Here is a 25353-nt window from a genome sequence, read left to right as displayed (position 1 = left end):
TTCTTGTTCACCTCCCTGACCAAGGCCCTTCTCCCCTGATTGCTCATTTTGGCAGGGCGACCAGCTCTAGGAAGAGTTTTGGTGGTTCCAAACATCTTCCATTTAAGAATGATGGAGGCCACTGTGTTCTTGGGGACATAGCAGAGCAAGCAAACAAACAATATGAAGCTAACAAAAGTATCAAGCCATAAAGCAGGCCTAGTTAGCAAAACAAAGGAAATGCACAAAAAAGGGCAAAAAGCCACAAAAAAAAGAATCCCATTGGATTTCATTACCAGGGTACTAACAAAATGAGCACAAGTAATAGTGAATTTCCATGGCGTCTGCTAGCTAAATATGCTAACGAACACAAACAAAACTAAACGATTTGCAAAGACAGGCAATCCAGCTCCTAAAGTTATATAGGTCGGGAGCTACCGAATTATATATTTTTGGTGAGTTTGGACATTTACATGCGAATGTGAACGAGAGACATTGTGCAAATGATAAAAGTTGACACATGCTTGTCTGAAGGAAGAACAATACTGGCTCTGAAGCAGCATGTGTACACGCAGACGCTAGGGCAACGGGCCTGCCAGCTCTGCTCGGAGAAGAGGCGGGAGGAGCAGACAGGCACAGAACGGAGAGGAGAAAAAAACACAAGGGAATCAAGCAGTGGCAGCTGTACAGATAACTCATCCAAAGGGCTTTGACTTCTCAAACACTATATGATGCCCCGTCACCTTATTAATTTAGCCACTTGCTTCGATAAGTTCAACTTAGGGGTCACGTTAACGCAGAACTATGCATTTTTCACACAGGAAAAAAAATATCAAATGCAAAATAAATATCTCGCTGCGTTTTGAAAACGCAGATCTAAAATGCTTCTTGTTATTTTTTGCACAGCATCAGACAAATGTTGGGCTTTCAGTTGCACTTCACACAAATGAGAATTCACGAACAGGCATTTTATTCGCAGCAGGCCAGCAGCAGAAAGCACTCTGACTGATGTGTAGCTACTTTTCTCTGGTACTTTTCTCAGTGTAGCCAGCCTACTTTGCTCCAGTAAAACATGGTAAATGTAGCTGGCTACATTCTTTCTATGATGAATATTAGAAACATGATGGCCATACATCGTTGTTGCAAAAAAAAAACTTTATTTTTCATTGAAACTAATTTACTCGTGTGGCTGCCAGCCAAATAGCATTGGACTTCTGCAGAATGTGTTGAACTAATGTATTTTATGTGAAGTGAAACTATAGTTTCACATCCCGGATCATTCTGTTGAAGCAAAAAAACACTGACTCAGTGGAATCAACTGCTCCCTCTTTCTCGTGTCATGCTATTTACAAACAAACGTGACTGGCTCAACTGTTCTGGGAAACTACCTTAATAATGTAAAATAGGAAGAGCGCGATCTGCTTTATTTCCTAAAGTATTGCACAAGTTGACTGTAGGTATTTACTTAAAAAGTTGCTACAAATATTGACATTTATTGAAAAAATTCAAATAAATAGTTTGAACGGTATTGAAAAACCATCCTGTGGCTATTTATAAATACCCCAGTATACGATATATACAGTATATCGCCCAAGCCTACTCAGAACTGTTGACCCAACTCTAAAGGTGGCCTGTCAAAAACCTGCGTGTCTTATGTTCTGGTTGAGGTGTTCCCCTCATTAAACAGTAACCGGCGTAGTCTGGTAGTTGTGCCATTTTAGCTAACCCTAGTTGGCAGGTGTTGGTACAATATACTGCAGTCATGTCCGCGAAAACACTACAGTAAATACTGCAGTAAGGTCTGGAAAAACACTACAGTGAATACTATAGTAAACTACAGTCATGTCCACAAAAACACTACAGTGAATACTATAATATACTACAGTCATGTAAGAAAAAACATTACAGTAAATACTACAGTGAAGTCAACAAAAACATAAATTAATACTATAGTATATAAATATATAAATACTACCATATTTAGACTATAGTATACTATAGTATTTGTTTCATATGGGAAGCTTGAAAACGAGGCCAAATCAGGAAGTTCAGTCACTCTTTAAAGGCTGTTTAAGATAAATATAAACCACAGATAGACCAAGCAGCAAAACATACTATAAATAAATACATACAGCATGTAGCGATAACTCTTGACTTGTACAATTGTCGTAACCTGGATCTACACTTCAGAACCAATGATAAACATATTTCATCTATATCTTGTCTGTCTATAATAGTCAATCAGGGTGGGAGTGTTATAGTTGTTGTTGTGATCATGCTTGGCTGAATCTCCCCACGCAGAGCAAGCTGCTGCTGGATTGTCATGGTGTGCTGCTGGGTTGTCATGGAGATGCCTTGGTAATGACTTCCACTGGGACGGCAGGTGAAGGAAGTGATCTTTACACTGGACGCATCTCAATAGTCTAACGTGGCCTCCTCTCCTCGTCTGCTCTCCCTCATCTCAATAGTCTCACAAGGCCACCTCCTCTCATCTCAGGTATCTCAAGGAAAGGATATGAGGTGTGGGCTTAAGACTATTGAGACGCACCCAGAAAGTCAGACACAGAAACCTCTGTCCACCAATGGAAATACAGCACCTACTGTCCTCTCGACCAATGGAAAAGCAACAAAAGACAGACATAATACAGACACTGTTCTCTGACTGGGAGACAGCATGGACAGTGAACCCTCCTGTCATTGTAAAAGTTACTGATCGCAAATAATTTACACAAAGGATGGGAGGCAGTCGGGAATACACAATCAGATAGTGGTGTTTGTTCATCACATACAGTATACGTCTAACCCAGTGGTATGTGTGTGTGTGTGTGTGTGTGTGTGTGTGTGTGTGTGTGTGTGTGTGTGTGTGTGTGTGTGTGTGTGTGTGTGTGTGTGTGTGTGTGTGTGTGTGTGTGTGTGTGTGTGTGTGTGTGTGTGTGTGTGTGTGTGTGTGAATGTATATTTGACAGTTGCCTTGGGGATAGAAATCTTCTCACTGGTGCCCATTGATTAAGCACAAACACTCATATATACAACAATGAACAAGCTGTCTAATACTCTGTCTCACACACACACACACACACACACACACACACACACACACACACACACACACACACACACACACACACACACACACACACACACACACACACACACACACAGGATCTCTGAAGTCAGCTTAGCTTAGCTCAGTGTGTGTTAGAGCAGGTTGACAAGGCTGGAAAACATTCAGCATCACACACACAGGGATGACATCTGTGGGGTGACAGAAGTGGTTTGTTCTCCACTGTCTGACAGGAACAAAGACTGGAGTTGAAAATCAACACTGAAGGGAGAACACAACAGCATTTCTCAGACAGTACTACCAAGACACAGAATCTCAGAAACACACAGAGTCATGTAGTGATAGATAGTGTTGTTGGAAGATCTGTCATGTTCTAGCCTCACTACACTCCACTCCACTGGCAATGGCATTTCTATTGACAAAAACATGTAATTTCATCACGACAGCTAAAGGGTATGAACTGTGGAGTACAATTTATCTTTACTGGAGTGATATTATTTACATTTGGTTATTGCGTGTTCTTTCTGGTGGCTTACATGCGGACCACACCACTCGCGTTACGTGCGTGAGCGTTGCAAAATAAATGTACACATACAGTACATGTTATTCAATAATTTCATCAAAACTGCTTGCGAGCGTTTGCGTAGCAAGGTGCTAAAATAGAACTTGGTTGACGCGCTGCAAGTCCCACCTCTCCCATCATCTTATTGGTTTTTAGGAGCGTGGGTGATTGAAAGATGAAATGAGGTCAACACTCCAGTCCAGTTGGTGGTGGTAATGCACCTTAAAGTTGGTTGCCAACCGCCATATACAGTCGTGGACAAAAGTTTTGAAAATGACACAAATATTAATTTTCACAGAGTCTGCTGCCCCAGTTTGTATCATCCAATTTGCATATACTCCAGAATGTTATGAAGAGTGATCAGATGAATTGCAAAGTCCCTATTTGCCATGCAAATTAACTGAATCCTCAAAAAACATTTCCACTGCCTGTCAGACCTGCCACAAAAGGACCAGCTGACATCATGTCAGTGATTCTCTCGTTAACACAGGTGTGAGTGTTGACGAGGACACGGCTGTAGATCACTCTGTCATGCTGATTGAGTTTGAATAACAGACTGGAAGCTTCAAAAGGAGGGTGGTGCTTGGAATCATTGTTCTTCCTCTGTCAGCCATGGTTACCTGCAAGGAAACACATGCCGTCATCATTGCTTTGCACAAAAAAGGGCTTCACAGGCAAGGATATTGCTGCCAGTAAGATTGCACCTAAACCAACCATTTATCGGATCATCAAGAACTTCAAGGAGAGCGGTTCAATTGTTGTGAAGAAGGCTTCAGGGCGCCCAAGAAAGTCCAGCAAGCGCCAGGACCGTCTCCTAAAGTTGATTCAGCTGCGGGATCGGGGCACCACCAGTACAGAGCTTGCTCAGGAATGGCAGCAGGCAGGTGTGAGTGCATCTGCACGCACAGTGAGGCGAAGAATTTTGGAGGATGGCCTGGGGTCAAGAAGGGCAGCAAAGAAGGAAAAGGAAAAACATCAGGGACAGACTGATATTCTGCAAAAAGTACAGGGATTGGACTGCTGGGGACTGGGGTAAAGTCATTTTCTCTGATGAATCCCCTTTCCGATTGTTTGGGGCATCCAGAAAAAAAGCTTGTCCGGAGAAGACAAGGTGAGCGCTACCATCAGTCCTGTGTCATGCCAACAGTAAAGCATCCTGAGACCATTCATGTGTGGGGTTGCTTCTCAGCCAAGGGAGTGGGCTCACTCACATTTTTGCCTAAGAACACAGCCATGAATAAAGAATGGTACCAACACATCCTCAGAGAGCAACTTCTCCCAACCATCCAGGAACAGTTAGGTGACGAACAATGCCTTTTCCAGCATGATGGAGCACCTTGGCATAAGGCAAAAGTGACTAACTAAGTGGCTTGGGGAACAAAACATAAAATATTTTGGGTCCATGGCCAGGAAACTCCCCAGACCTTAATCCCATTGAGAACTTGTGGTCAATCCTCAAGAGGCGAGTGGACAAACAAAACCCCACAAATTCTGACAAACTCCAAGCATTGATTATGCAAGAATGGGCTGCCATCAGTCAGGATGTGGCCCAGAAGTTAATTGACAGGATGCCAGGGCGGATTGCAGAGGTCTTGAAAAAGAAGGGTCAACACTGAAAATATTGACTCTTTGCACCAACTTCATGAATTTGTCAATAAAAGCCTTTGACACTTATAAAATGCTTGTAATTATACTTCAGTATTCCATAGTAACATCTGACAAAAATATCTAAAGACTCTGAAGCAGCAAACTTTGTGAAAATTAATATTTGTGTCATTCTCAAAACTTTTGGCCACGACTGTATAGTCCAAAGAAGAAGACTGAAGGAGGAGAGATTACTAGAAACTAACTAGGTTTACTTTTTTATCTGTGGATTAAGTCAAGGACCTTGTGCATTTCAGGTAAAATAACAACCCAATGTCTATATCCCAGGAAAAATGTACTAGCAACAGCAAGCTAGCTAGCTAAATTGAAATAAATGTTTCATGCGTTTTCACCTGTTCCCAAATTAATATAGTTGGTTCAGAGTTTGTTTTGATATTTCAACCTGTGTCCTGATCGCGTCTGGTGTGGATGGACAAAATCAACATGCTTGCGATGGAGCGCGCGCGTGCCCGATCTGGTCAGCATGTTACAATACAATCTGACTGTTGAAAACAGATGTAGTGCCAGCTTGAGTCATCTTTATCTCCACAGAAAAGACTAATATTCTCTGTACATTTCCACTCTGCACTGAGATAAAAATATTGGTGCTATTTCAGTACCTTCAATGTGTGTGTGCAGATACACTGTGTGTGTGTGTGTGTGTGTGTGTGTGTGTGTGTGTGTGTGTGTGTGTGTGTGTGTGTGTGTGTGTGTGTGTGTGTGTGTGTGTGTGTGTGTGTGTGTGTGTGTGTGTGTGTGTGTGTGTGTGTGCGTGCGTGTGTGTGTGCGTGCGTGCGTGCGTGCGTGCGTGCGTGTGTGTGTGGGGCCTTGGCTCAGACACCAAATCTGAAAGCTGTGTGTGTGTGAGACCAAAGAGCTATCTCTTAGACTCTATAGGCCCCTGAGCCATATCTTCTTCCCTTTGCCTCTCTGACTGCCTCTTTCCCATCATCCCTGCCCCTCATCTTTCCCGCCTCCCTGTCACCTTTTTCCCAGCTTTCCAACACTCTGGGTTCATCTCTTCTTCCACCTTCCACCTTTCTATCTGGTACGATATCTCGTCACTCTTTTTTCTCTAACTCACCCTCCCTTCCTCCTCCTCCTCCTCCTCCTCCTCTCACCCTGAGCCATCTCAACCTCCCTCCCTCCCTCCCTCCCTCCTCCTCCTCTCACCCTGAGCCCTTTCTCCCTCAACTTCCCTCCCTCCACCTCTCTCCCTGGCACAATATCTCCTCAGGCCTTACCACTTTTTCTTTCCTCTCCTTCTTTCCATTATCTACCTCCCCCTCTCTCCCCGAGCTGTCTTCTAGTTGTGTGACCTCAGAGAAATGCTCAAGAACTATCACAGTGGGCTTTGGCTAAGTGTGCTCCAGTAGGCGGCAGGTAGCCTAATGGTTAGAACATTGGGCCAGTAACCAAAAGGTTGCTGGATCGAATCACCGAGCTGACAAGGTAAAGATCTTTAATTCTGCCCCTGAGCAAGGCATTTAACCCACTGTTCCCCGGGCGCCAAATACGTAGATGTCAATTATAGCAGCCCCCCGCACCTCTCTGATTCAGATGGGTTAGGTTAAATGCAGAAGACACATTTCAGTTGAAGGCATTCAGTTGTTAAATGCGGAAGACACATTTCAGTTGAATGCATTCAGTTGTACAACTGACAAGGTATCCCCCTTTCCCTAGTCGATGTGAGATCCACTCACTCACTCAACTACCCCTGGTACACCCCAGTCACAACCACAACTGCTGTCTCTTGAACCCTCTCTCTCTCACACACACACACACCACCTCCTCAGCCCCCCCACCCCACCCCCCACTCTCATGCTTGGCTGAAACCGGCAGGCACTCAGGGCCTGCATGCATGCCTGTTTGTGTAAGACGCAGCGTGGAGGGTTAGGTTTTGGAATAAATGACAGAAAGCTTAACAACGTAACAGTGAGAGGTGAAACACATACAGTCATTATAACATCTGATTAAAGCAGTAGACTAATGATCCTAGAGAGGAGTCATGTGGTCTGTCTGACTCACTGCATTTAAAGAAGTATTAGCCAGAAAACGTATAATACTACTGTACCCTTATAATAATTTTTGTTACACGCTTTTATGTCATAGTTGTATCATTGTATGGTGATTGTACTAAGAGTTCATGTTAGATGAATGTCACAGGGTTGTCATGTGACTTATAAGCGAGTGGGGAGTGAGAGAATAGAAGGAGAGCAGAGAGAGAAACATAAATACGTGTTAACAAGAGAGTGAGAGAGAAAGACAACTCTGCACTAACAAAGGGAGGGCGAGCTGTGGAATGCTAATAGCCTAATTTCAACAGGACATTCAAGAGTAAAACGGAGTGTATTAATATTCTGTCAGTTTCACGTTCTCCTCAGTCATAGACCTGAATAACATGAATATTCAATGGTTTATTACTGTCCATTATCATATATATATATATATATATATATATATATATATATATATATATATATATATATATATATATATATACTGCTGTTCAAACGTTTGGGGTCACTTAGAAATGTCTTTGATTTTGAAAGAAAAGCACATTTTTTGTCCATTAAAATAACATCAGAAATACAGATCAGAAATACAGATTTTTTATGGAATATCTACATAGGTGTACAGAGGCCCATTATCAGCAATCATCACTCCTGAGTTGCAATGGCACGTTGTGATAGCTAATCCAAGCAGAGTTGCAAAGAAAAAGCCATATCTCAGACTGGCCAATAAAAAGAAAAGATTAAGATGGGCAAAATAATACAGACACTGGACAGAGGAACTCTGCCTAGAAGGCCAGCATCCCGGAGTCGCCTCTTCACTGTCGACATTGAGACTATTTAATGAAACTGCCAGTTGAGGAATTGTGAGGAGTCTGTTTCTCAAACTAGACACTCTAATGTACTTGTCCTCTTGCTTAGTTGTGCACCGGGGCATCCCACTCCTCTATCTATTCTGGTTAGAGCCAGTTTGCGCTGTTCTGTGAAGGGAGTAGTACACAGCGTTGTACGAGATCTTCAGTTTCTTGGCAATTTATCGCATGGAATAGCCTTCATTTCTCAGAACAAGAATAGACTGACAAGTTTCAGAAGAAAGTCCTTTGTTTCTGGCCATTTTGAGCCTGTAATCAAACCCACAAATGCTGATGCTCCAGATACTCAACTAGTCTAAAAAAGGCCAGTTGTATTGCTTCTTTAATCAGAACAACAGTTTCAGCTGTTGTTAGAGATTTTCCAGTCATCGGAGGATTTTCAGTAAACTATACTGTTCTCTTTGAAGTAGAAAGAGTAATTAAATATTAAATATTAGACATATGTAAGCAGAATGAAGGCTAAACCTATGTGAGTGTCCAAGCTAGATCAACATCGAATTGACTATTGGACATGTAAAAGAACAGAACGTAAGCAGAATCTGTGTAGATGAGGCAAGGTAAACTAACAAGACGTGACTGGTTTGGGCCATATCTGATCTTGTGAAGGCTACTGGACACGCACACAAGTTAAACATACATTGATAATGTAGGTCTGAACTTGTAAAGTCCTTTGGACAGGAACATTAGCTAAATGGTATGCATGTCACACCACCAATAGAATTTATGCCCCAATATCTGAGCCAATAAGAGAATGGAAACTATGTAACAAAGCAAATGGGGTGATGATGTTATGTAAAGGAAAGAATGTATAAAAGCCAAGCACTAAGAATGAGAAAGCAGTACTTCCATGGAGGTGCTCGGCTTTGTTGCATTCTGCAATTAAAGTCTAATTGAATTCACAAGCTTCAGTATCTGAGTATTTTATTTAATATTTTCCACAACACCGTGCAAACATAATTGCAGAAGGGTTTTCTAATGATCAATTAGCCTTTTAATAATGATAAACCTGGTTGCTGATAATGGGCCTCTGTACACCTATTTAGATATTCCAGAAAAAAATCTGCCGTTTCCAGCTACAATAGTCATTTACAAAATGAACAATATCTACACTGTAGGTGGCAACTGCCAGGTCGCACTTGTAGGTCGCAGTTGTAAATTAGAACTTGTTCTCAACTGGCCTACCTGGTTAAATAAAGGTTAAATAAAACATTTCATTAAAAGAATTCTGATCAATTTGATGTTCTTTTAATGTATTTTTTCCAATTCTAACATAAATTCCCACATAGAGGACTACCCGCTGACAGATATCATTAATATGTAGTAGCTAACTAAGGTTTAGTCCACATTAAATATTCCCTTTCACTGTAATAGTACTAGTGACACAGTAGTACACCACATTATATATGTAGCAGGGTGCAATTTGGGACAAAGCCTATGATTCATAACGATAATCTATTGTAATCTATTAATATAATCTAATAGCAAACCAAGCAGAGGCCAGAAATAGACACAAAGCCATATGGCACACTACTCCATCCCTCTATTCTTCTATCATCCCTCTTTCTCCATCCATCCATCCATCCATCCATCCATCCATCCATCCATCCATCCAGCCCAGACATGGGTTAAAATCAGGGGAGAACGACTGCTCCCTTTCATTGAAGCCACGGATGTTCAAGGCCAACCGCGGTACTCCAGGCATTGTTAGCAGAAAACAGGATCCCCATTATAGTAAATAGAAAAATAGTGATCTTCGTGGTCAATATTTGTGTAAATAAAATTTAAAAAATCGAACACAAACATGGTACCAATGATTGCTTATACTACACCAGATGTATGTCCTTGAACAGATTATTTCAAAATTGCACAAATTTTTAAGGATAATTTAGTTGCTAATCGATCCTGGGCTGTATCACAACCGGCCGTGATCGGGAGTCCCATAGGGCGGCGCACAATTGGCCCAGCGTCGTCTGGGTTAGGGGAGGGTTTGGCCGGGGTAGGCCATCATTGTAAAATAAGAATTTGGTTAAATAAAGGTTAAATAAATAAAATAATGCCAGCCTGCAGTACCCCGGTCAGCCTTGAACTTGAGTTACTCAATGAGAGGAGGCAGCACTGAGCTAGCCTGCAACGTCTCTTCCTGGTTTAGCTCAAACTGCGCATTTTATGTCTCCATGGGAAGCCATTTTAACTGATTTAATTTGGCTTCCAATGCGCTATTGAATCTTCACATTGGAATTAATGGTATCACATGATCAATTGCTTTGTCCATTCATACCATTGGTTCAAATAGGCTGGCTCAAGCAAACATTCAGGATGTTTGAAAGAGAACAAATACTACTTGAACCCAGGTCTGATGCACAGAAGAGAGGTTATGTGTAGGTTATACAGGCCATATGTTTTCTGTCTACCCAATTATGCTGATATGCTATTGGTATTACAACACAGCAGAGTAATAGGCCTTTCTTTCTTTCAAATGTATGCCTAACCTAAAAGGTATTTACAGATATTTCATTCAGATGGTTGTAGCTCTAGGACTGTCCCAGATATTGATGTTGATAGATTACTATGTAGGTCGTAGCTACTCCCTAGGTGGTCACTAACTCACCTACATCCAGTCAAGGGCACCTTAGTTGTGCCAAGTTTCAATACCTACAGTACTGTATGTAATTTGTAAGTCGCTCTGGATAAGAGCGTCTGCTAAATGACTTAAATGTAAATGTAAATGTGTAGCTCCTGTGTGTATCTACACTGGTGTGGTCAGGGCATACAGCTGAAATAAGGAAAGCATGAGTGAGGAGTGCCAGGTGAGGGTGATGCAAAGCACTGGGTAGAGAAACCATTTAAAATATCTTTGGTCCATCTTAAATATCTTAAATGATCTGGTCCTTCCGGGCACACTACACAACACACCTTCATGTTCTCGCAAAATACAGTGACACACACACTCCCAAGAACTCTTGAGCAGTAGCTTGAGGAACACTGATAAGCAGCTAATTAGGTTTGTGGAGCCCATTTGGTAATCTGTTTCCTGCATCCCCTGTTGAGTAGATATATCAGTTATTGACTGCTGAGATTTAGAAGGTGGGTAATTAACAACAAAAATGTGGCAAAAAATATCACCATTAACAACACAGACTATAGAATGGATTCTCGTATGTGTATATACAGTGTGTGTGTGTGTGTATGTATATGTGTGTATATATACAGTGTGTGTGTGTGTATATGTGTGTGTGTGTGTGTGTGTGTGTGTGTGTGTGTGTGTGTGTGTGTGTGTGTGTGTGTGTGTGTGTGTGTGTGTGTGAGTGAGTGAGTGAGTGAGTGAAAGAGTGAAAGAGTGAGAGAGAGAGTCCGCGCGTGTGTCCGTTCACCTGTGAGGATGTCTCATTGCTCCTGAATGATTCTCCCACATACTGACAGCTCATTAGGAGAGAGTGGGAGGTAGGAAGCGAGAGAGAAAAAAAAGAAAGAAAGAGAAAAAGTGAAAAGGGAATCCAGAGGCCTCTGAGACACAGTCCATATATCTAAGATCGAGAAAAAGACAAACATTTTCCCATGAAATCCCATGTCTGCATGACATCAATTGAATAAACAAAAAACATACTTTAATTTGACTGTATTCTGAATCGTGACACTCGAAAACACCATTGTATAAATAGTGCAGCATGACAGTGTGATTCTAGCCTCAACAACAAGCTTCAGTCCCCCTGCTTCACATTCAGTGTGATTGGAGGCAGACAGGAGATAAAAATGTCTTGAACAGTGAATACCAGCAGCAGCAGACCAGCAGACTGTAATGGACAGACCATGTTGTATTGTGAGGTGGTCCTGTGAGATCTCGAATGCGTCCCAAATGGCACCCTATTCCCTATATACAGTAGTGCAATACTTTTGACCAGAGCCTTTGACACTCATCTTGTCAGCTCCATCCCTGTGTTCTCACTGTGTGACTTCTAGGAGCTCAATCTTCTACATCAATCACACCAACCAGACATATGACCCTTATATATGACCCTTACATATGACCTCTTATACCCTGTAGCCTGACAGCTCTTCACAAAAATATATCTACAACACACACACACACACACTCACACAGACTCACACAGCACTAGCTATTTTTCAGCATAAGAGATGAAAACGGTGAAGAGGCAGAGAGCATTTACTAGCTGCTGATACAGTCTAGTGTTGTCAATACAGAATACAGAAACATAATTCTGTGGTAAATAAAACAGAATAGCTGGTGTTAGAGCTACTACAATGCTGCCTAACCTTGCCTGCCTCTGTCATTGTTAAGCCATATCAACCCACAGAACTCCTCTAGAGAGTGATTCATATTGAAAGAAAGCTCAATGGCGTTCCTACTGACCCAGAGGAGAAGGATAGGACAGGACAGCTAAGGAAATCAGCAACAGCCCCTATATCATTATGTGGACACGGTGTGGCGAGCCCATGCATTGACAAACAGTCAGGGAGGAAGGGAGAGTCCCTTGTAGGGGTATAAATCAGAAGGAAAACATGCTGGAGACACACACACCTTCACACACACTGTACTGTACCCCCAGGATTAGCCTCTGTTGGATTCTAGCTTGAAATATACTTATTCATGTTACCATACTAGAACTTATTGATTACTTTACATGTATAATGAATGTATCTGTTTGGGTCAATGGAGGGTGGATAAGAACTAGGTGTATGGAAAGTTACTGAGTGAGAAAGAGCAAGTGCAGAAAGTTTACATTCTGTCACAGACATAGGCCCCGCCCCCTATGTACTTTGCCTCCGGCCACAAATACATTTGCACATAGATCCTTCCTTCTTACCCATAACACGTTAATCACTACTGCTAGGCCACTTACTAAAACGTGCTTAAGTCAATTAGTCAGTTTCCAACGCCTGCTCTGTATCCTGTCAGCTCCCCTGGGCCCTAAACAGACACCACAGGAGCAGATGAGAGCATTTACCGCAAAATGTATAATGTAAACAAAGAGACAACCACCACAATATGCAGCACTGAGGGGGTCGTTCCACCTCAAAAAGCACAAGAAAGAGGTTCTGTAAGAAACAGATACGATTTGCATTCCTGGAACATTATTTGGTTGAAATATAATATGATCTCTGAGAAATTAAGCTAATTGATTGCACCCAAATTGGCAATATACATTTAATTGTAAATGTATAGATTCATATACAGTCGTGGCCAAAAATATTGCCACCCTTGCACTTTTTTCAAATAATGCACCATTTCTTCCAGAAAACTGTTGAAATTCAAATTTATTTTCGTATCCACATATGTATGTCTTCAGTGTGCAGTTTAAAAATATATATAAAAAAACTGAATGCTACAACCCAGTGGTGGCCAAATACTTTGTTCAATTTCAACTCATTTTTAGAGAAAATTGCGAGTAAGACATGAAGTGAGTAAGACATGAAGAATAAAAAATAAAAAGCCACTCAGGGACCCCCCACACCAGGCCCACCCCAACGGACAGTATACAGTATTAATTCTCTATGTTTGACATGTAGTATGAAGCTGCAGCTTGGAATATTGTTTATTCATACTATGTATTTGTAATTCTTATGGATCCTCATAAGCTGCTGCCTTGCTCTTCCTGGGGTCCGGCAAAATTAAGGCTGTTATACAATTTAAAAAACATTACAAAACATTCAGTACAGAATTCACAACACACTAAGTGTATTATCAGTGAATTTGGTGCAGAGAAATTAGCCATTGAAGTCACTTGCATTTCCCCCCATAAATACGTGTGGAAATGCAAGGTTTTTCGCACTAAATACCACTGTTCCTACTATTGCCACTCCCTTTAATCCTCATTCATTGTAGTTGCAGTGCTGGTTGTAGCAGTGGTGTAAGGTAAAAATACTTGAAAGTACTACTAATGGCTAATTTGGGTCCAATCAAATAGCTTAATTTCTTAGAGTCCAAAATGTCTTAAAACAAAATAATATTGAATAATATTGCAGGAATACTAATCTTATCTTATTCTAACTACAGAAACCATTTCAGAACAATCTGAAACAATCTGGGTGTCATGGCTTGCTGAAATGACATGCACCAACCCTGAGAGAAAGATGAAATGTGTCTACATAGAGAGAGAACCAGCTCATGAGGTAGTCACCTGGAATGCATTTAAATGTTTAAAAAACATTTTTTTAACCTTATTTAACTAGGCAAGTCAGTTAAGAACAAATTCTTATTTAAAATGACGGCCTACACCGGCCAAACTCTCCCCTAACCCAAACAACACTGGGCCAATTGTGCGCCGCCCTATGGGACTCCCGATCACGGCCAGTTGTGATACAGCCTGGGATCGAACCAGGGTCTGTAGTGACGCCTCTAGCACTGCGATGCAGTGCCTTAGACTGCTTCTGACTCAGGTGGGCCTTGTTAAAAGCTAAATGAGTGGAATGTATTTCCTTCTTAATGCGTTTGAGACAATCAGTTGTGTTGTGACAAGGTAAGTGTGGTATACATAAGATAGCCCTATTTGGTAAAAGACCAAGTCCATATTATGGCAGGAACAGCTCAAATAAGCAAAGAGAAAATGACAGTCCATCATTACTTTAAGACACGAGGGTCAGTCAATAGGGAAATTTGTGCAGTCGCAAAAACCATCAAGCGCTATGATGAAACTGGCTCTCATGAGGACCGCAACAGGAAAGGAAGACCCAGAGTTACCTCTGCTGCAGAGGATAAGTTCATTCGAGTTAACTGCACCTTAGATTGCAGCCCAAATAAATGCTTCACAGAGTTCAATTAACAGACACATCTCAACATCAACTGTTCAAAGGAGACTGTGTGAATTGCTGTAAAGAAACCACTACTAAAGGCCACCAATAAGAAGAAGAGAGTTGCTTGGGCCAAGAAACACAAGCAATGGACATTAGACCAGTGGAAATCTCTCCTTTGGTCTGATGAGTCCAACGATTTTTGGTTCCAACCGCCGTGTCTTTGTGACACGCAGAGTAGGTGAACGGAGGAGGCGGAGGAGGCATGGAGGAGGCGGCGTGATGGTGCGGGAGTGCTTTGCTGGTGACACTGTCAGTGATTTATTTCAAATTCAAGGCACACTTAACCAGCATGGTTACCACAGCATTCTGCAGCGACACGACATCCCATCTGGTTTGGGCTTAGTGGGACTATCATTTGTTTCTCAACAGGACAATGACCCAACACACCTCCAGGCTGTGTAAGGGCTATTTGACCAAGAAGGAGAGTGATGGAGTGCTGCAGCAGATGACCTGGCCTCCACAATCACCCGACCTCAACCCAATTGAGATGGTTTGGGATGAGTTGGACCGCAGAGTGAAGGAAAAGCAGCCAAAAAGTGCTCAGCATATGTGGGAACTCCTTCAAGACTGTTGGAAAAGCATTCCAGGTGAAGCTGGTAGAGAGAATGCCAAGAGAAGAGTGTGCAAAGCTGTCATCAAGGCTACTTTGAAGAATCTCATCGAAAATATATTTCGATTTGTTAAACACTTTTTTGTAACTACATGATTCCATAGGTGTTATTTCAAAGTTTTGATGTCTTCACTATTACTCAACAATGTAGAAAATGTTTAAAAAATAAACTTAACCCCTTGAATGAGTAGGTGCCCAAACTTTTAACTGGTTTGGACACCTACTCTGCAAAATACTGTACATAAATTAGTGAAATACCCAAACCAATGTGGGAATGAGCCATCAACTTGTATATTAAATTTGAGCAAATACAACATACTGTATTGTGAAAAACATGCATTAAGAGAGGAGAAACCACGTCAATTTCATTTTTTTTTTAAATGTAACATTTATTTTACTAGGCAAGTCAGTTAAGAACAAATTCTTATTTAAAATGACGGCCTACCAAAAGGCAAAAGGCCTCCTGTGGGGATTAAAAATAACTAAAAAAATATATATATATATAGGACAAAACACACATCACGACAAGAGAGACAACACAACATAAAGAGAGACCTGAGACAACATAGCAAGGCAGCAACACATGACAACACAGCATAGTAGCAACACAACATGACAACATGGTAGCAAAACAACATGGCAGGAGCACAACATGGTAGAAGCACAAAACATGGTCCAAACATTATTGGGCACAGACAACAGCACAAAGGGCAAGAAGGTAGTTCATAATTGTAATAGACTATCTCTGATTGTAATCTCCAAAACAACTCTCCTCCTCTTGTTATCACTCCATTGGAGAGTAAATTAAAAGGAGTAATCTATATGCACGTAGCAGAGAGTAGTGTGGGTAGCCAGCCAGTGCAGACGTTGACAGTGAGTAACTGAGAAAACGACTGCTAAGAATGATAAGAGACACTGACAGTACTGCAATTAAACTAACAACCATTATGACAGAGACAGACAATGAAACACATGTAGTGAAGAATTACAAATTAAAAACAAATTTTTCGACAACATCATTAAGGGTCCCCAAAATAATAGCAATATTATGCTCTGTGTGTGTGTGTGTGTGTGTGTGTGTGTGTGTGTGTGTGTGTGTGTGTGTGTGTGTGTGTGTGTGTGTGTGTGTGTGTGTGTGTGTGTGTGTGTGTGTGTGTGTGTGTGTGTGTGTGTGTGTGTGTGTGTGTGTGTGTGTGTGTGTGTGTGAATGAGTAGAGTGATATTGATACTAGCCCGACATATTCTATCTCTCTCAACATGCTGGTCAATAACAGATGTGCATTTTCGCCTCTTTATTTTTATTTATTGACAACCTCCACCCCAGCAGAAAGCCTGCCATGTAGGTATGCCTGCTGTTCAACCAATCACATCTCATTCTGAAGTAGCTCTAACCACATCTCATTCTGCCTGATGTCCACCAATCACATCTCTTTCTGAAACAGGGACAGACAGACGGCTCCAGTGAAAGGTCATAGATTGGCCTAACACACCAGGAAAATACAGCCTCACTCCTCTTCTACCCAGAGAAAGGGCATTTCTGATCTGTGATCTCTACCCCGTTCCTTCTCGCCTTTCCAAGACAAATGCACTTGAGTGTTTGCCAAAGGGAAAAGAGCCGCAGAAATCAAATGCACACACTAGAGTCAAATGCCAGAATCAATGACGGTCATAAAGCTCCTTAACTTCTACAACTTTTACATAATCGATTAGAGAGCTACTGGGTGTGCAGAATATTACTGCAGCCCAGCAATAACACACCTGACTCAACTTATCAACTGCTCGACAAAACAACCAGTGGTGGGCTGGAACAAAAGCCTGCACACACCAAGCTCGGACCAGGTTTGCTGACCACTGGACTAAGCCTATTAGTCTTTCAATTAGATATCAATCCTGTCCTATTTATGACAATTTCCATGGTGATAAACCGTTTATAATACATCCTATTCAGCAATTACACAGCTTACTGGCTCAACATGGAAGAAGAGGATCAAGAATTCTGCAAATCCTTTTAAAGCAGTGATATATTTCTGGTCTTACCCTCCCTCGGACTACACACGCCATATGCTTCTTATGCTGATAGCCTAAACAAACACACACCCGCTAATCTCAAAAGACTAAGATTAATTGGGGTAAGTAAGACTTATTTAGCAACACTGTAGGGCTAGTATCTTTGTCATAAACATTTAACAGAAGCAGCCTTTTCAGCAAATGCACATAATGTGTCTCTATGTACCTTTGAAGGGGGTTGACGACTGTCACCATGAACATCAAGAGGGGTATCAAGAGGGGTTACAGTTGGGTATGGCAGGTGCCATACACTAGCTTAAGCCAAAATATGTCAAAGTAGGCTATAAAAAAAGTTGACAAAAATCATTCCAATCCCGCCTAAAATGTAACGGCTGTAATTGGTAGCTGGCTTTAGGACCATGCGGAGCATCGCTGAGAGAGAAGCTGCCAGCCTGCACGCCTTTCTCGCAGCAGAGAGCATAGGCAGTGCCAGACAGTTTACTTTGTTTGTCAGCCGTTTAGGCAGTGCGCTCATTGCTTTTGAATTTGATGTCGGTATTTGAACTCGGCCTTGGAAACCTTGCAGCCAGCTATTTTATGCACTGGTTACTTTCACATTAATGTCGACATTGGCGTCGCGTCCAATAGGTTAAGGGAAGATAAGCTTCCTCTAAAGTAAATTCAATTAAATTTGCTATATAATTACAAAATGCCTATACAGAAATAAATAAAATCATAAAAAATTTTACACCAGAGAGTATGATTTGGCCACAGAGGATCATTCGCATCTTTAAAAAATTAGCTGTGGATTGTTTTTAACCCGCAATTTGGGCAGCGCTTGGCAAATAGCCTAACAAATAGCTGATTGTTGAATTGCAGTGTTCAGTGAATGAAATGTAGTTGAATAGGCATATTGCAATATTTCAAAATACAGTCGTAGGAGAAACATAGTTTAGAAAGCTAATGGCTATTGCTTAAAATTCTCAACTCCCAATTGAGCGAACAGTAGCCTATCTTATTGGCAGCAGCGTAGAGCAAAACCATATCACTGGTGAGTGCATGAATAATCACTGTCATTATCATTGGATCAGTACCAGTTTTTAGAGATTAGATGGTTGCATTTAAAGTTACACTTAAAGTTACACTACGCAGAAAATCCTGCATTTCCTGGCTGCTTAGTTTGTCTAATTTCAGTTTATGTGACAAAATAAGCTAGTATAGTGTAGAGAATCATTGTACCATCTAAACCACTGTGAAATGTATTTTCCGCAACCAAAAATATTGTTGTTTCAGCTGTTTGAAGCTGAGTGTACAAAACCAAAAGTAAAAGACACAAAAACAAAATGTAAGAACGGGGAGCATAGAAATAGCACACATAGAACATATCTACCGCTTCTTTGACTTGGTTTCAAGTGGAATGATAGATCTATAACTTACATTTCTATGTGAATTTGGTCAGGTAAGATTAAGACAAGGTCGTTTTTACTGATCTTTTTGTCAGTGTCAATAGAGTAGGCTACTAATGTGTTGTACTCAAAAATATGTTGCTTATGTCTCCAGTCATATAAAGCATAGTAGAACTGCATGAAATGTGTTTATCAAAGGCCACATTTCCTGTGCAAAGAAAGGAGAAGAAACGTCTCTGATTAGGCTTAGTCTTTCACTGAGCTCAGGCATGCATTGTTCAGAACCAGGGGCACAACTTTCACTGGGACACCCCCCCACACATTCTGAAATTGCATTTTTGTCCCCCTTAGTTTTATCATTGGAATGTGATACAAAACGAGGCAACGGTGTGCTTCAGGACCACGTGGACACTTCCGAGCAGTCGGGTAGGCGGTTTGGAGTGTTTTTCTGACTGTATAAAAAAATATATATATAATAATTATAATGATCCCCCCCTCCTTCTAAAACCAAAGTTGTGGCTGTTCAGAACTGTCTGTTTCGCTAACAGTGATTGAGTTATATGACCGCTCCCGAGTGGCGCAGCGGTCTAAGGCACTGCATCTCAGTGCTAGAGGCGTCACTACAGATCCTGGTTCGATTCCAGGCTGTATCACAACCGGCCGTGATAGGGAGTCCCATAGGGCGGCGCACAATTGGCCAGACAATTGCCTGTCTGCAAGTGCAATGGTAGATGCCTATAAAGGTGAAGAAAAAAAATGGCTTCCCCAAACTCAAAACTCACATGCTATGGATGGCGGTTCTAGCTTGTATGCCCCCCCCCCCCAAAAAAAACAACCAGATATTTGGAACAACACAAATAAATTATCATAACATTTAAAACTATATAAATATAAAAATATATACAAAAATATGACTCAGAAATATAAAAAATGAAACAAATTGTAGTATACAAATAAAAAAGAGAATCGAATTATTACAATATTACCGTATTGCTAACAAAAAACACACAAATAAAACTAAATTGCACAAATCCTATATCACACAAATACACAATAGAATAACACACATATAAAGAAGAAAAACTGATTATTACACTACTGCACTTCAAACAAGAAACACATAAACTAAATTGCACAACTAATTGCATTAGTACTGTACAAAGTTAGAGATGAGCTATTTGAAAGATTCCCCATCTCAACTTCTGAGTGGGAGACCTTCCCAGGCAGTAGCCTGCGTGGCTTACAAACTAGAATCAGGGCGCCCACTCCGACAAGGTTAATTAACCCACGGCCCCAATCAGTGACATGATATCATTGACGTGACCTGAAAATAAGCGATAGAAAACCGATTGCGCAAATGTCACCATTCCGAATGTTTTTTTTGTGCGGGCGCCGGGTGCCGCCCCGGTCAAGATGGGCGGCTGCCCATGTCGCCTATACCTAAATCAGCCACTGGATGTCGCATTTGAAGTTGGCTTTGTTGTGACTTGTTAGTGTGTATTGTGGATCTATTTCAAGTTGCACTGTATGCGCGATTCCACAAGTAAATCAGTAACGTTACATTTATGATACGGTTGAGTAGTTGTTGACATTGCATACTGTTCCACAGAACTTTAAACCTAATATTTCTGTGATAATTAATGGCTGGGGTCGTTTGATTTTGCAGTTCTCCAAATAGCATTTGGTTGTGAACCACGTATTTTGATGCTATTAAACAATAAAAATGCGACCGCCCATTCGCTAATCAATCTCCACCCATATAGACAACACATGACATACAGGCTGGGTAATGCTTTTCTGCGACCTGCATCATCGGTAGGATGAAGAGAACGAGTGCGCCGCGACTAGTCTGTGGACAAAACACAAACAAGCGGAGAGGTATGAATATAGAAAACCCAGAAACAACTCCTAAACCCCAAAACATTGACATAACATACTTTTACTTTAATTACGCCAATAGTTTTTTCCTTGCCACCTGCTCCGAAACGGATGAGCCAAGGCGACAATTAGGACGAATATTTGTCAGGAATGCAAAATCCGAAGCACCTACTGCGCTTGCGTATTCCGGGCCCGGACCGCCATTCATCAGCTCACAGACCATAGCGCACCATTTGGCAAAAAAAAAAACGACCTTGCCCCAATCCCCATGGACAGCGGAGGCAGCTGCGAGGCAGTGACAATTATAAACGCATCGTAATGAATGCTCACTTGTTACAGAAGCCAAGTCTGCAAAAAGGATGAATCAGACCAGATCAATAGCACTGTTGTGGCCATCCTGGTCAGGTTTAGGAGGGGCCGCATCACTTGGGAAAAAAACACAAATTTTTTGCCAAAGCCACCAAATTAGGGATGTAGCCTCATGCCATGGAACCTAATGCAAAGCAAACCTGTTATAGCCTAACTGTCACGCAGCCAAGCACTGTTATCTTCATTGAAAAACAGAAGGGAAAAAAACAGAATAGAACAACGAATGCACTTGTTGCGCAATTTAAAGCATCATCACAATTTTTTATCTCCTGAAAGTTAGAAAATAATGTTGTCCATAGATAAATTGCTGTAGTGTATTATATCTAATATTTTCTATTGTTTTAAAATGATCGAAGCTTATCAATGCCTTCGGAACATCTGCAAATGAATGACCTGGCCTAGAAAATATTCTATCGGCCGCATAGAATGTTTGTTTCATGTCAACAAAGTGGGCGTTTAAATTATTCCCTCCGCTACATTGATACATTGTAGCCTAACTCTTGTATTGCTTATATGGAACAACAATCTCCCGCTGGCCATGACCATGAAAAAGTATCCGCAGCAGGATGACTGCGCTACCCTGGCCACTCAAGTGCCATTCGCCCAGACAATCTCTGCTAGTGCTACAGTTCGTTCGCAAAAATACTCGGAAAGTGTTCCTCCGTTGAAACCCCATTATATCGCATGCACACGCAACCGTGCGTTCACAAGCAATTCGCGCGAATCAACGGTAATTCATCTCACCTCAGGTTCTTCAATATCGGTGTTCCTGCAAGCTTGCGGTCCGTTCCATTCCCTGCAATTCCACCATCTTTCGTTCCAGACCTCTCTCACTCTACCCGGCTAGGCTGGGCAGCAGTCGGTCTGTGCTGTGCTGTGAGCGAGCTTCCTCCCTACCCTACCCCTCCTCCCCAGCCACCGTGACATCAGAGGGGGATTACAAACAATGCAAAAAGCATCTTTAAATGGGGGGATTTTTGTCCAGCACTGGATGGCCGCTTCAGCGGTCTTGAAAGGCTTATATTGTCTTCAACTAGAGTACACACATTTCTGGTCCGTTTCACATATCCATGCTATATTGCATGTGAGTTCAATTTTACCCCATTATTCTTGTCAGTTCTGTACTTAGTCATGGGGAAACAACTTGATTCAATTTATAGGCTGTCATGTGATGTCCAAACATTTAGCTAGATAGGCACACGTGAAAGAGAGAAGTATTCTATGGCAATGGAATAGCAAGGAAGTTTTAGTCAGAGATGTAAATAAATAGTTTACCATCACCTGTTTATTACGTATTTTCCACCTACTACCCATTCTTCACCTATTTTACCTCTCAGGTACTGACAAAGTTGTATATTCCAGATGAGATTTATTAAGCTTGGTAAGCAGTTGATAAAAACGATTTATGTTAAAACAGTGTATAGAATTAATTGTATTACTCTATAAATAAATACAGAAATAATCAAAGATGAGCTGCTAGGCATATTAACATTTGTCACACCCTCCAAAAACAATTTTACAATAAATTAGAAAAAGTACAAAGAAAGTAAGAAGCTACATTATCTTTTAAAAACTAAATGAACCTTTATAAAAAATAATGATTCTGCATATAAACTCAGCAAAAAAAGAAACGTCCCTTTTTCAGGACCCTGTCTTTCAAAGATATTTCGTAAAATTCCACATAACTTCACAGATCTTCATTGTAAAGGGTTTAAACACTGTTTCCCATGTTCAATGAACCATAAACAATTAATGAACATGCACCTGTGGAACGGTCGTTAAGACACTAAAGAGGCCTTTCTACTGACTCTGGAATGCCCAGGATTCCTGCTCATCTGTGTGAACGTGCCTTAGGCATGCTTACATGGAGGCATGAGGACTGCAGATATGGCCAGGGCAATAAATTGCAATGCCCGTACCTTGAGGCGCCTAAGATAGCGCTACAGGGAGACAGGACGGACAGCTGATCGTCCTCACAGTGGCAGACCACGTGTAACAACACCTGCACAGGATCGGTACATCCGAACATCACACCTGCGGGACAGGTATAGGATGGCAACAAAAACTGCCCGAGTTACACCAGGAATGCACAATCCCTCCATCAGTACTCAGACTGTCCGCAATAGGCTGAGAGAGGCTGGACTGAGGGCTTGTAGGCCTGTTGTAAGGCAGGTCCTCACCAGACACCGGCAACAACGTCGCCTATGGGTACAAACCCACCATCGCTGGACCAGACAGGACTGGCAAAAGGTGCTCTTCACTGACGAGTCGCGGTTTTGTTTCACCATGGGTGATGGTCGGATTCGCATTTATCGTCGAAGGAATGAGCGTTACACCGAGGCTTGTACTCTGGAGCGGGATCGATTTGGAGGTGGAGGGTCCGTCATGGTCTGGGGCGGTGTGTCACAGCATCATCGGACTGAGCTTGTTGTCATTGCAGGCAATCTCAACGCTGTGCGTTACAGGGAAGACATCCTCCTTTTCATGTGGTATCCTTCCTGCAGGCTCATCCTGACATGACCCTCCAGCATGACAATGCCATCAGCCATACTGTTCGTTCTGTGCGTGATTTACCGCAAGACAGGAATGTCAGTGTTCTGCCATGGCCAGCGAAGAGCCCGGATCTCAATCCCATTGAGCACGTCTGGGACCTGTTGGATCGGAGGGTGAGGGCTAGGGCCATTCCCCGCAGAAATGTTCAGGAACTTGCAGGTACCTTGGTGGAAGAGTGGGGTAACATCTCACAGCAATAACTGGCAAATCTGGTGCAGTCCATGAGGAGATGCACTGCAGTACTTAATGCAGCTGGTGGCCACACCAGATACTGACTGTTACTTGTGATTTTGACCCCCACTTTGTCCAAGGACACACATTATTCAATTTCTGTTAGTCACATGTCTGTGGAACTTGTACAGTTTATGTCTCAGTTGTTGAATCTTATGTTCATACAAATATTTACACGTTAAGTTTGCTGAAAATTAACGCAGTTGACAGTGAGAGGACGTGTATTTTTTTGCTGAGTTAATGTATAATTCCTATATTCTAACGTTTGTGTTCTAATGTCTGTAAGTAGGCCTAGTATGCAATACAACAAACCCATGTGGTAAAAAGAGTAAGGATATGCTTGCATTCATTCATTCAAAAGACGCTGACACAGACATAATGAAAACTACTCAATGTCAGCTGACAACAATTGACAGCTCAGAGAAAACTAAAACAACAAAAACAAATGTAGCTTTGATAGTTTGATAAATGATTTTCATCATTCAGGACACAGTGGTTTTGAGATGAGAAGGGTCTCTTACATAATGCTTAGGTTATATATTGTCTTCTTAATTATTCCAAACATAGGTAACAGAGAACATGGTAGTAGTAGTAGGAGTTAAATGGAAGCCCTCGTAGGTAAAATGTTGTGAACTAAAAACAAGAGTGCCTTCGGCAGGACAGGGCAGACGTATGGCCGACACACTATAAAAAGTACCCAAATGAAGTGATAGAAGGTAAGGCTGCATTTGAACTCTTTCTGCAATGATCTCCAATAGTACAGACACGGTGGCTGTTCCAATATCCACCTACAACAGTCATGATGTGTTTCCCAGCTTGTGTGACTGATGACTTCTTCACACATTACTGCCCCTACTGTCTGCCCCTAAAACACACTAGATCTACATCACCTTAGTACTGTGTACAGCTGTTGCCATAGGCTGTTATGAGCTGCTTTGTCTGTTCACAGTGGCATTATGAATGTTTTATGAATGCTTGTCTAGGCCTATGTCTCAAGCGTGTCTAGCTAAGCCTCTTGGGAACGTTATACAGTTGCAAGTTGATTGTTATGTTGTGCTACAAGCGCTAAAGAGCCTGCCCCTGCTCCTTCCACTCAAACCGTCAGTTTGGTTTTTGATCCATTTGAGCTCTGTCACATTTTGTTATGCGGCAGCCGTGAAGAGAATACTTCAGTGGCAACTACCAAGCTCTCTCCAAGCTTGTTTGTTTGTCTGTCTGTGTTGACATTGCCTCCCTCGGCCACATGCTTCATACCAGTGCCTGTTCTGATCACATTACAGATACACACGACAGTAGCCTAAGCCTGTATTCATAAAGTGTCTCGAAGTAGGGGAGCTGATCTAGGATCAGGTCCCT

The 25353-nt window shown here is 41.8% G+C and overlaps 1 protein-coding gene across 4 annotated transcripts in view; it reads right to left on the bottom strand.

The window, feature by feature from the left end:
* The window catches only part of LOC139576361 (amyloid-beta A4 precursor protein-binding family A member 1-like), a 118905-nt gene extending 96802 nt beyond the window's left edge, over positions 1-22103 (bottom strand). For all 4 annotated transcript variants that reach the window (XM_071402390.1, XM_071402395.1, XM_071402396.1 and 1 more), the window contains exon 1: positions 21958-22103. The gene's annotated coding sequence lies outside the window, so the exon portion shown is untranslated. The remainder of the gene's footprint in view (positions 1-21957) is intronic.
* Between the last annotated feature and the right edge of the window lie 3250 nt (positions 22104-25353).

This window comes from Salvelinus alpinus, chromosome 5 (genome assembly GCF_045679555.1).
Source record: "Salvelinus alpinus chromosome 5, SLU_Salpinus.1, whole genome shotgun sequence".
NCBI lineage: Eukaryota > Metazoa > Chordata > Actinopteri > Salmoniformes > Salmonidae > Salvelinus > Salvelinus alpinus.
The sequence above is the reverse complement of the archived record's forward strand: the minus strand, read 5'-3'. Positions and strand labels throughout refer to the sequence as shown.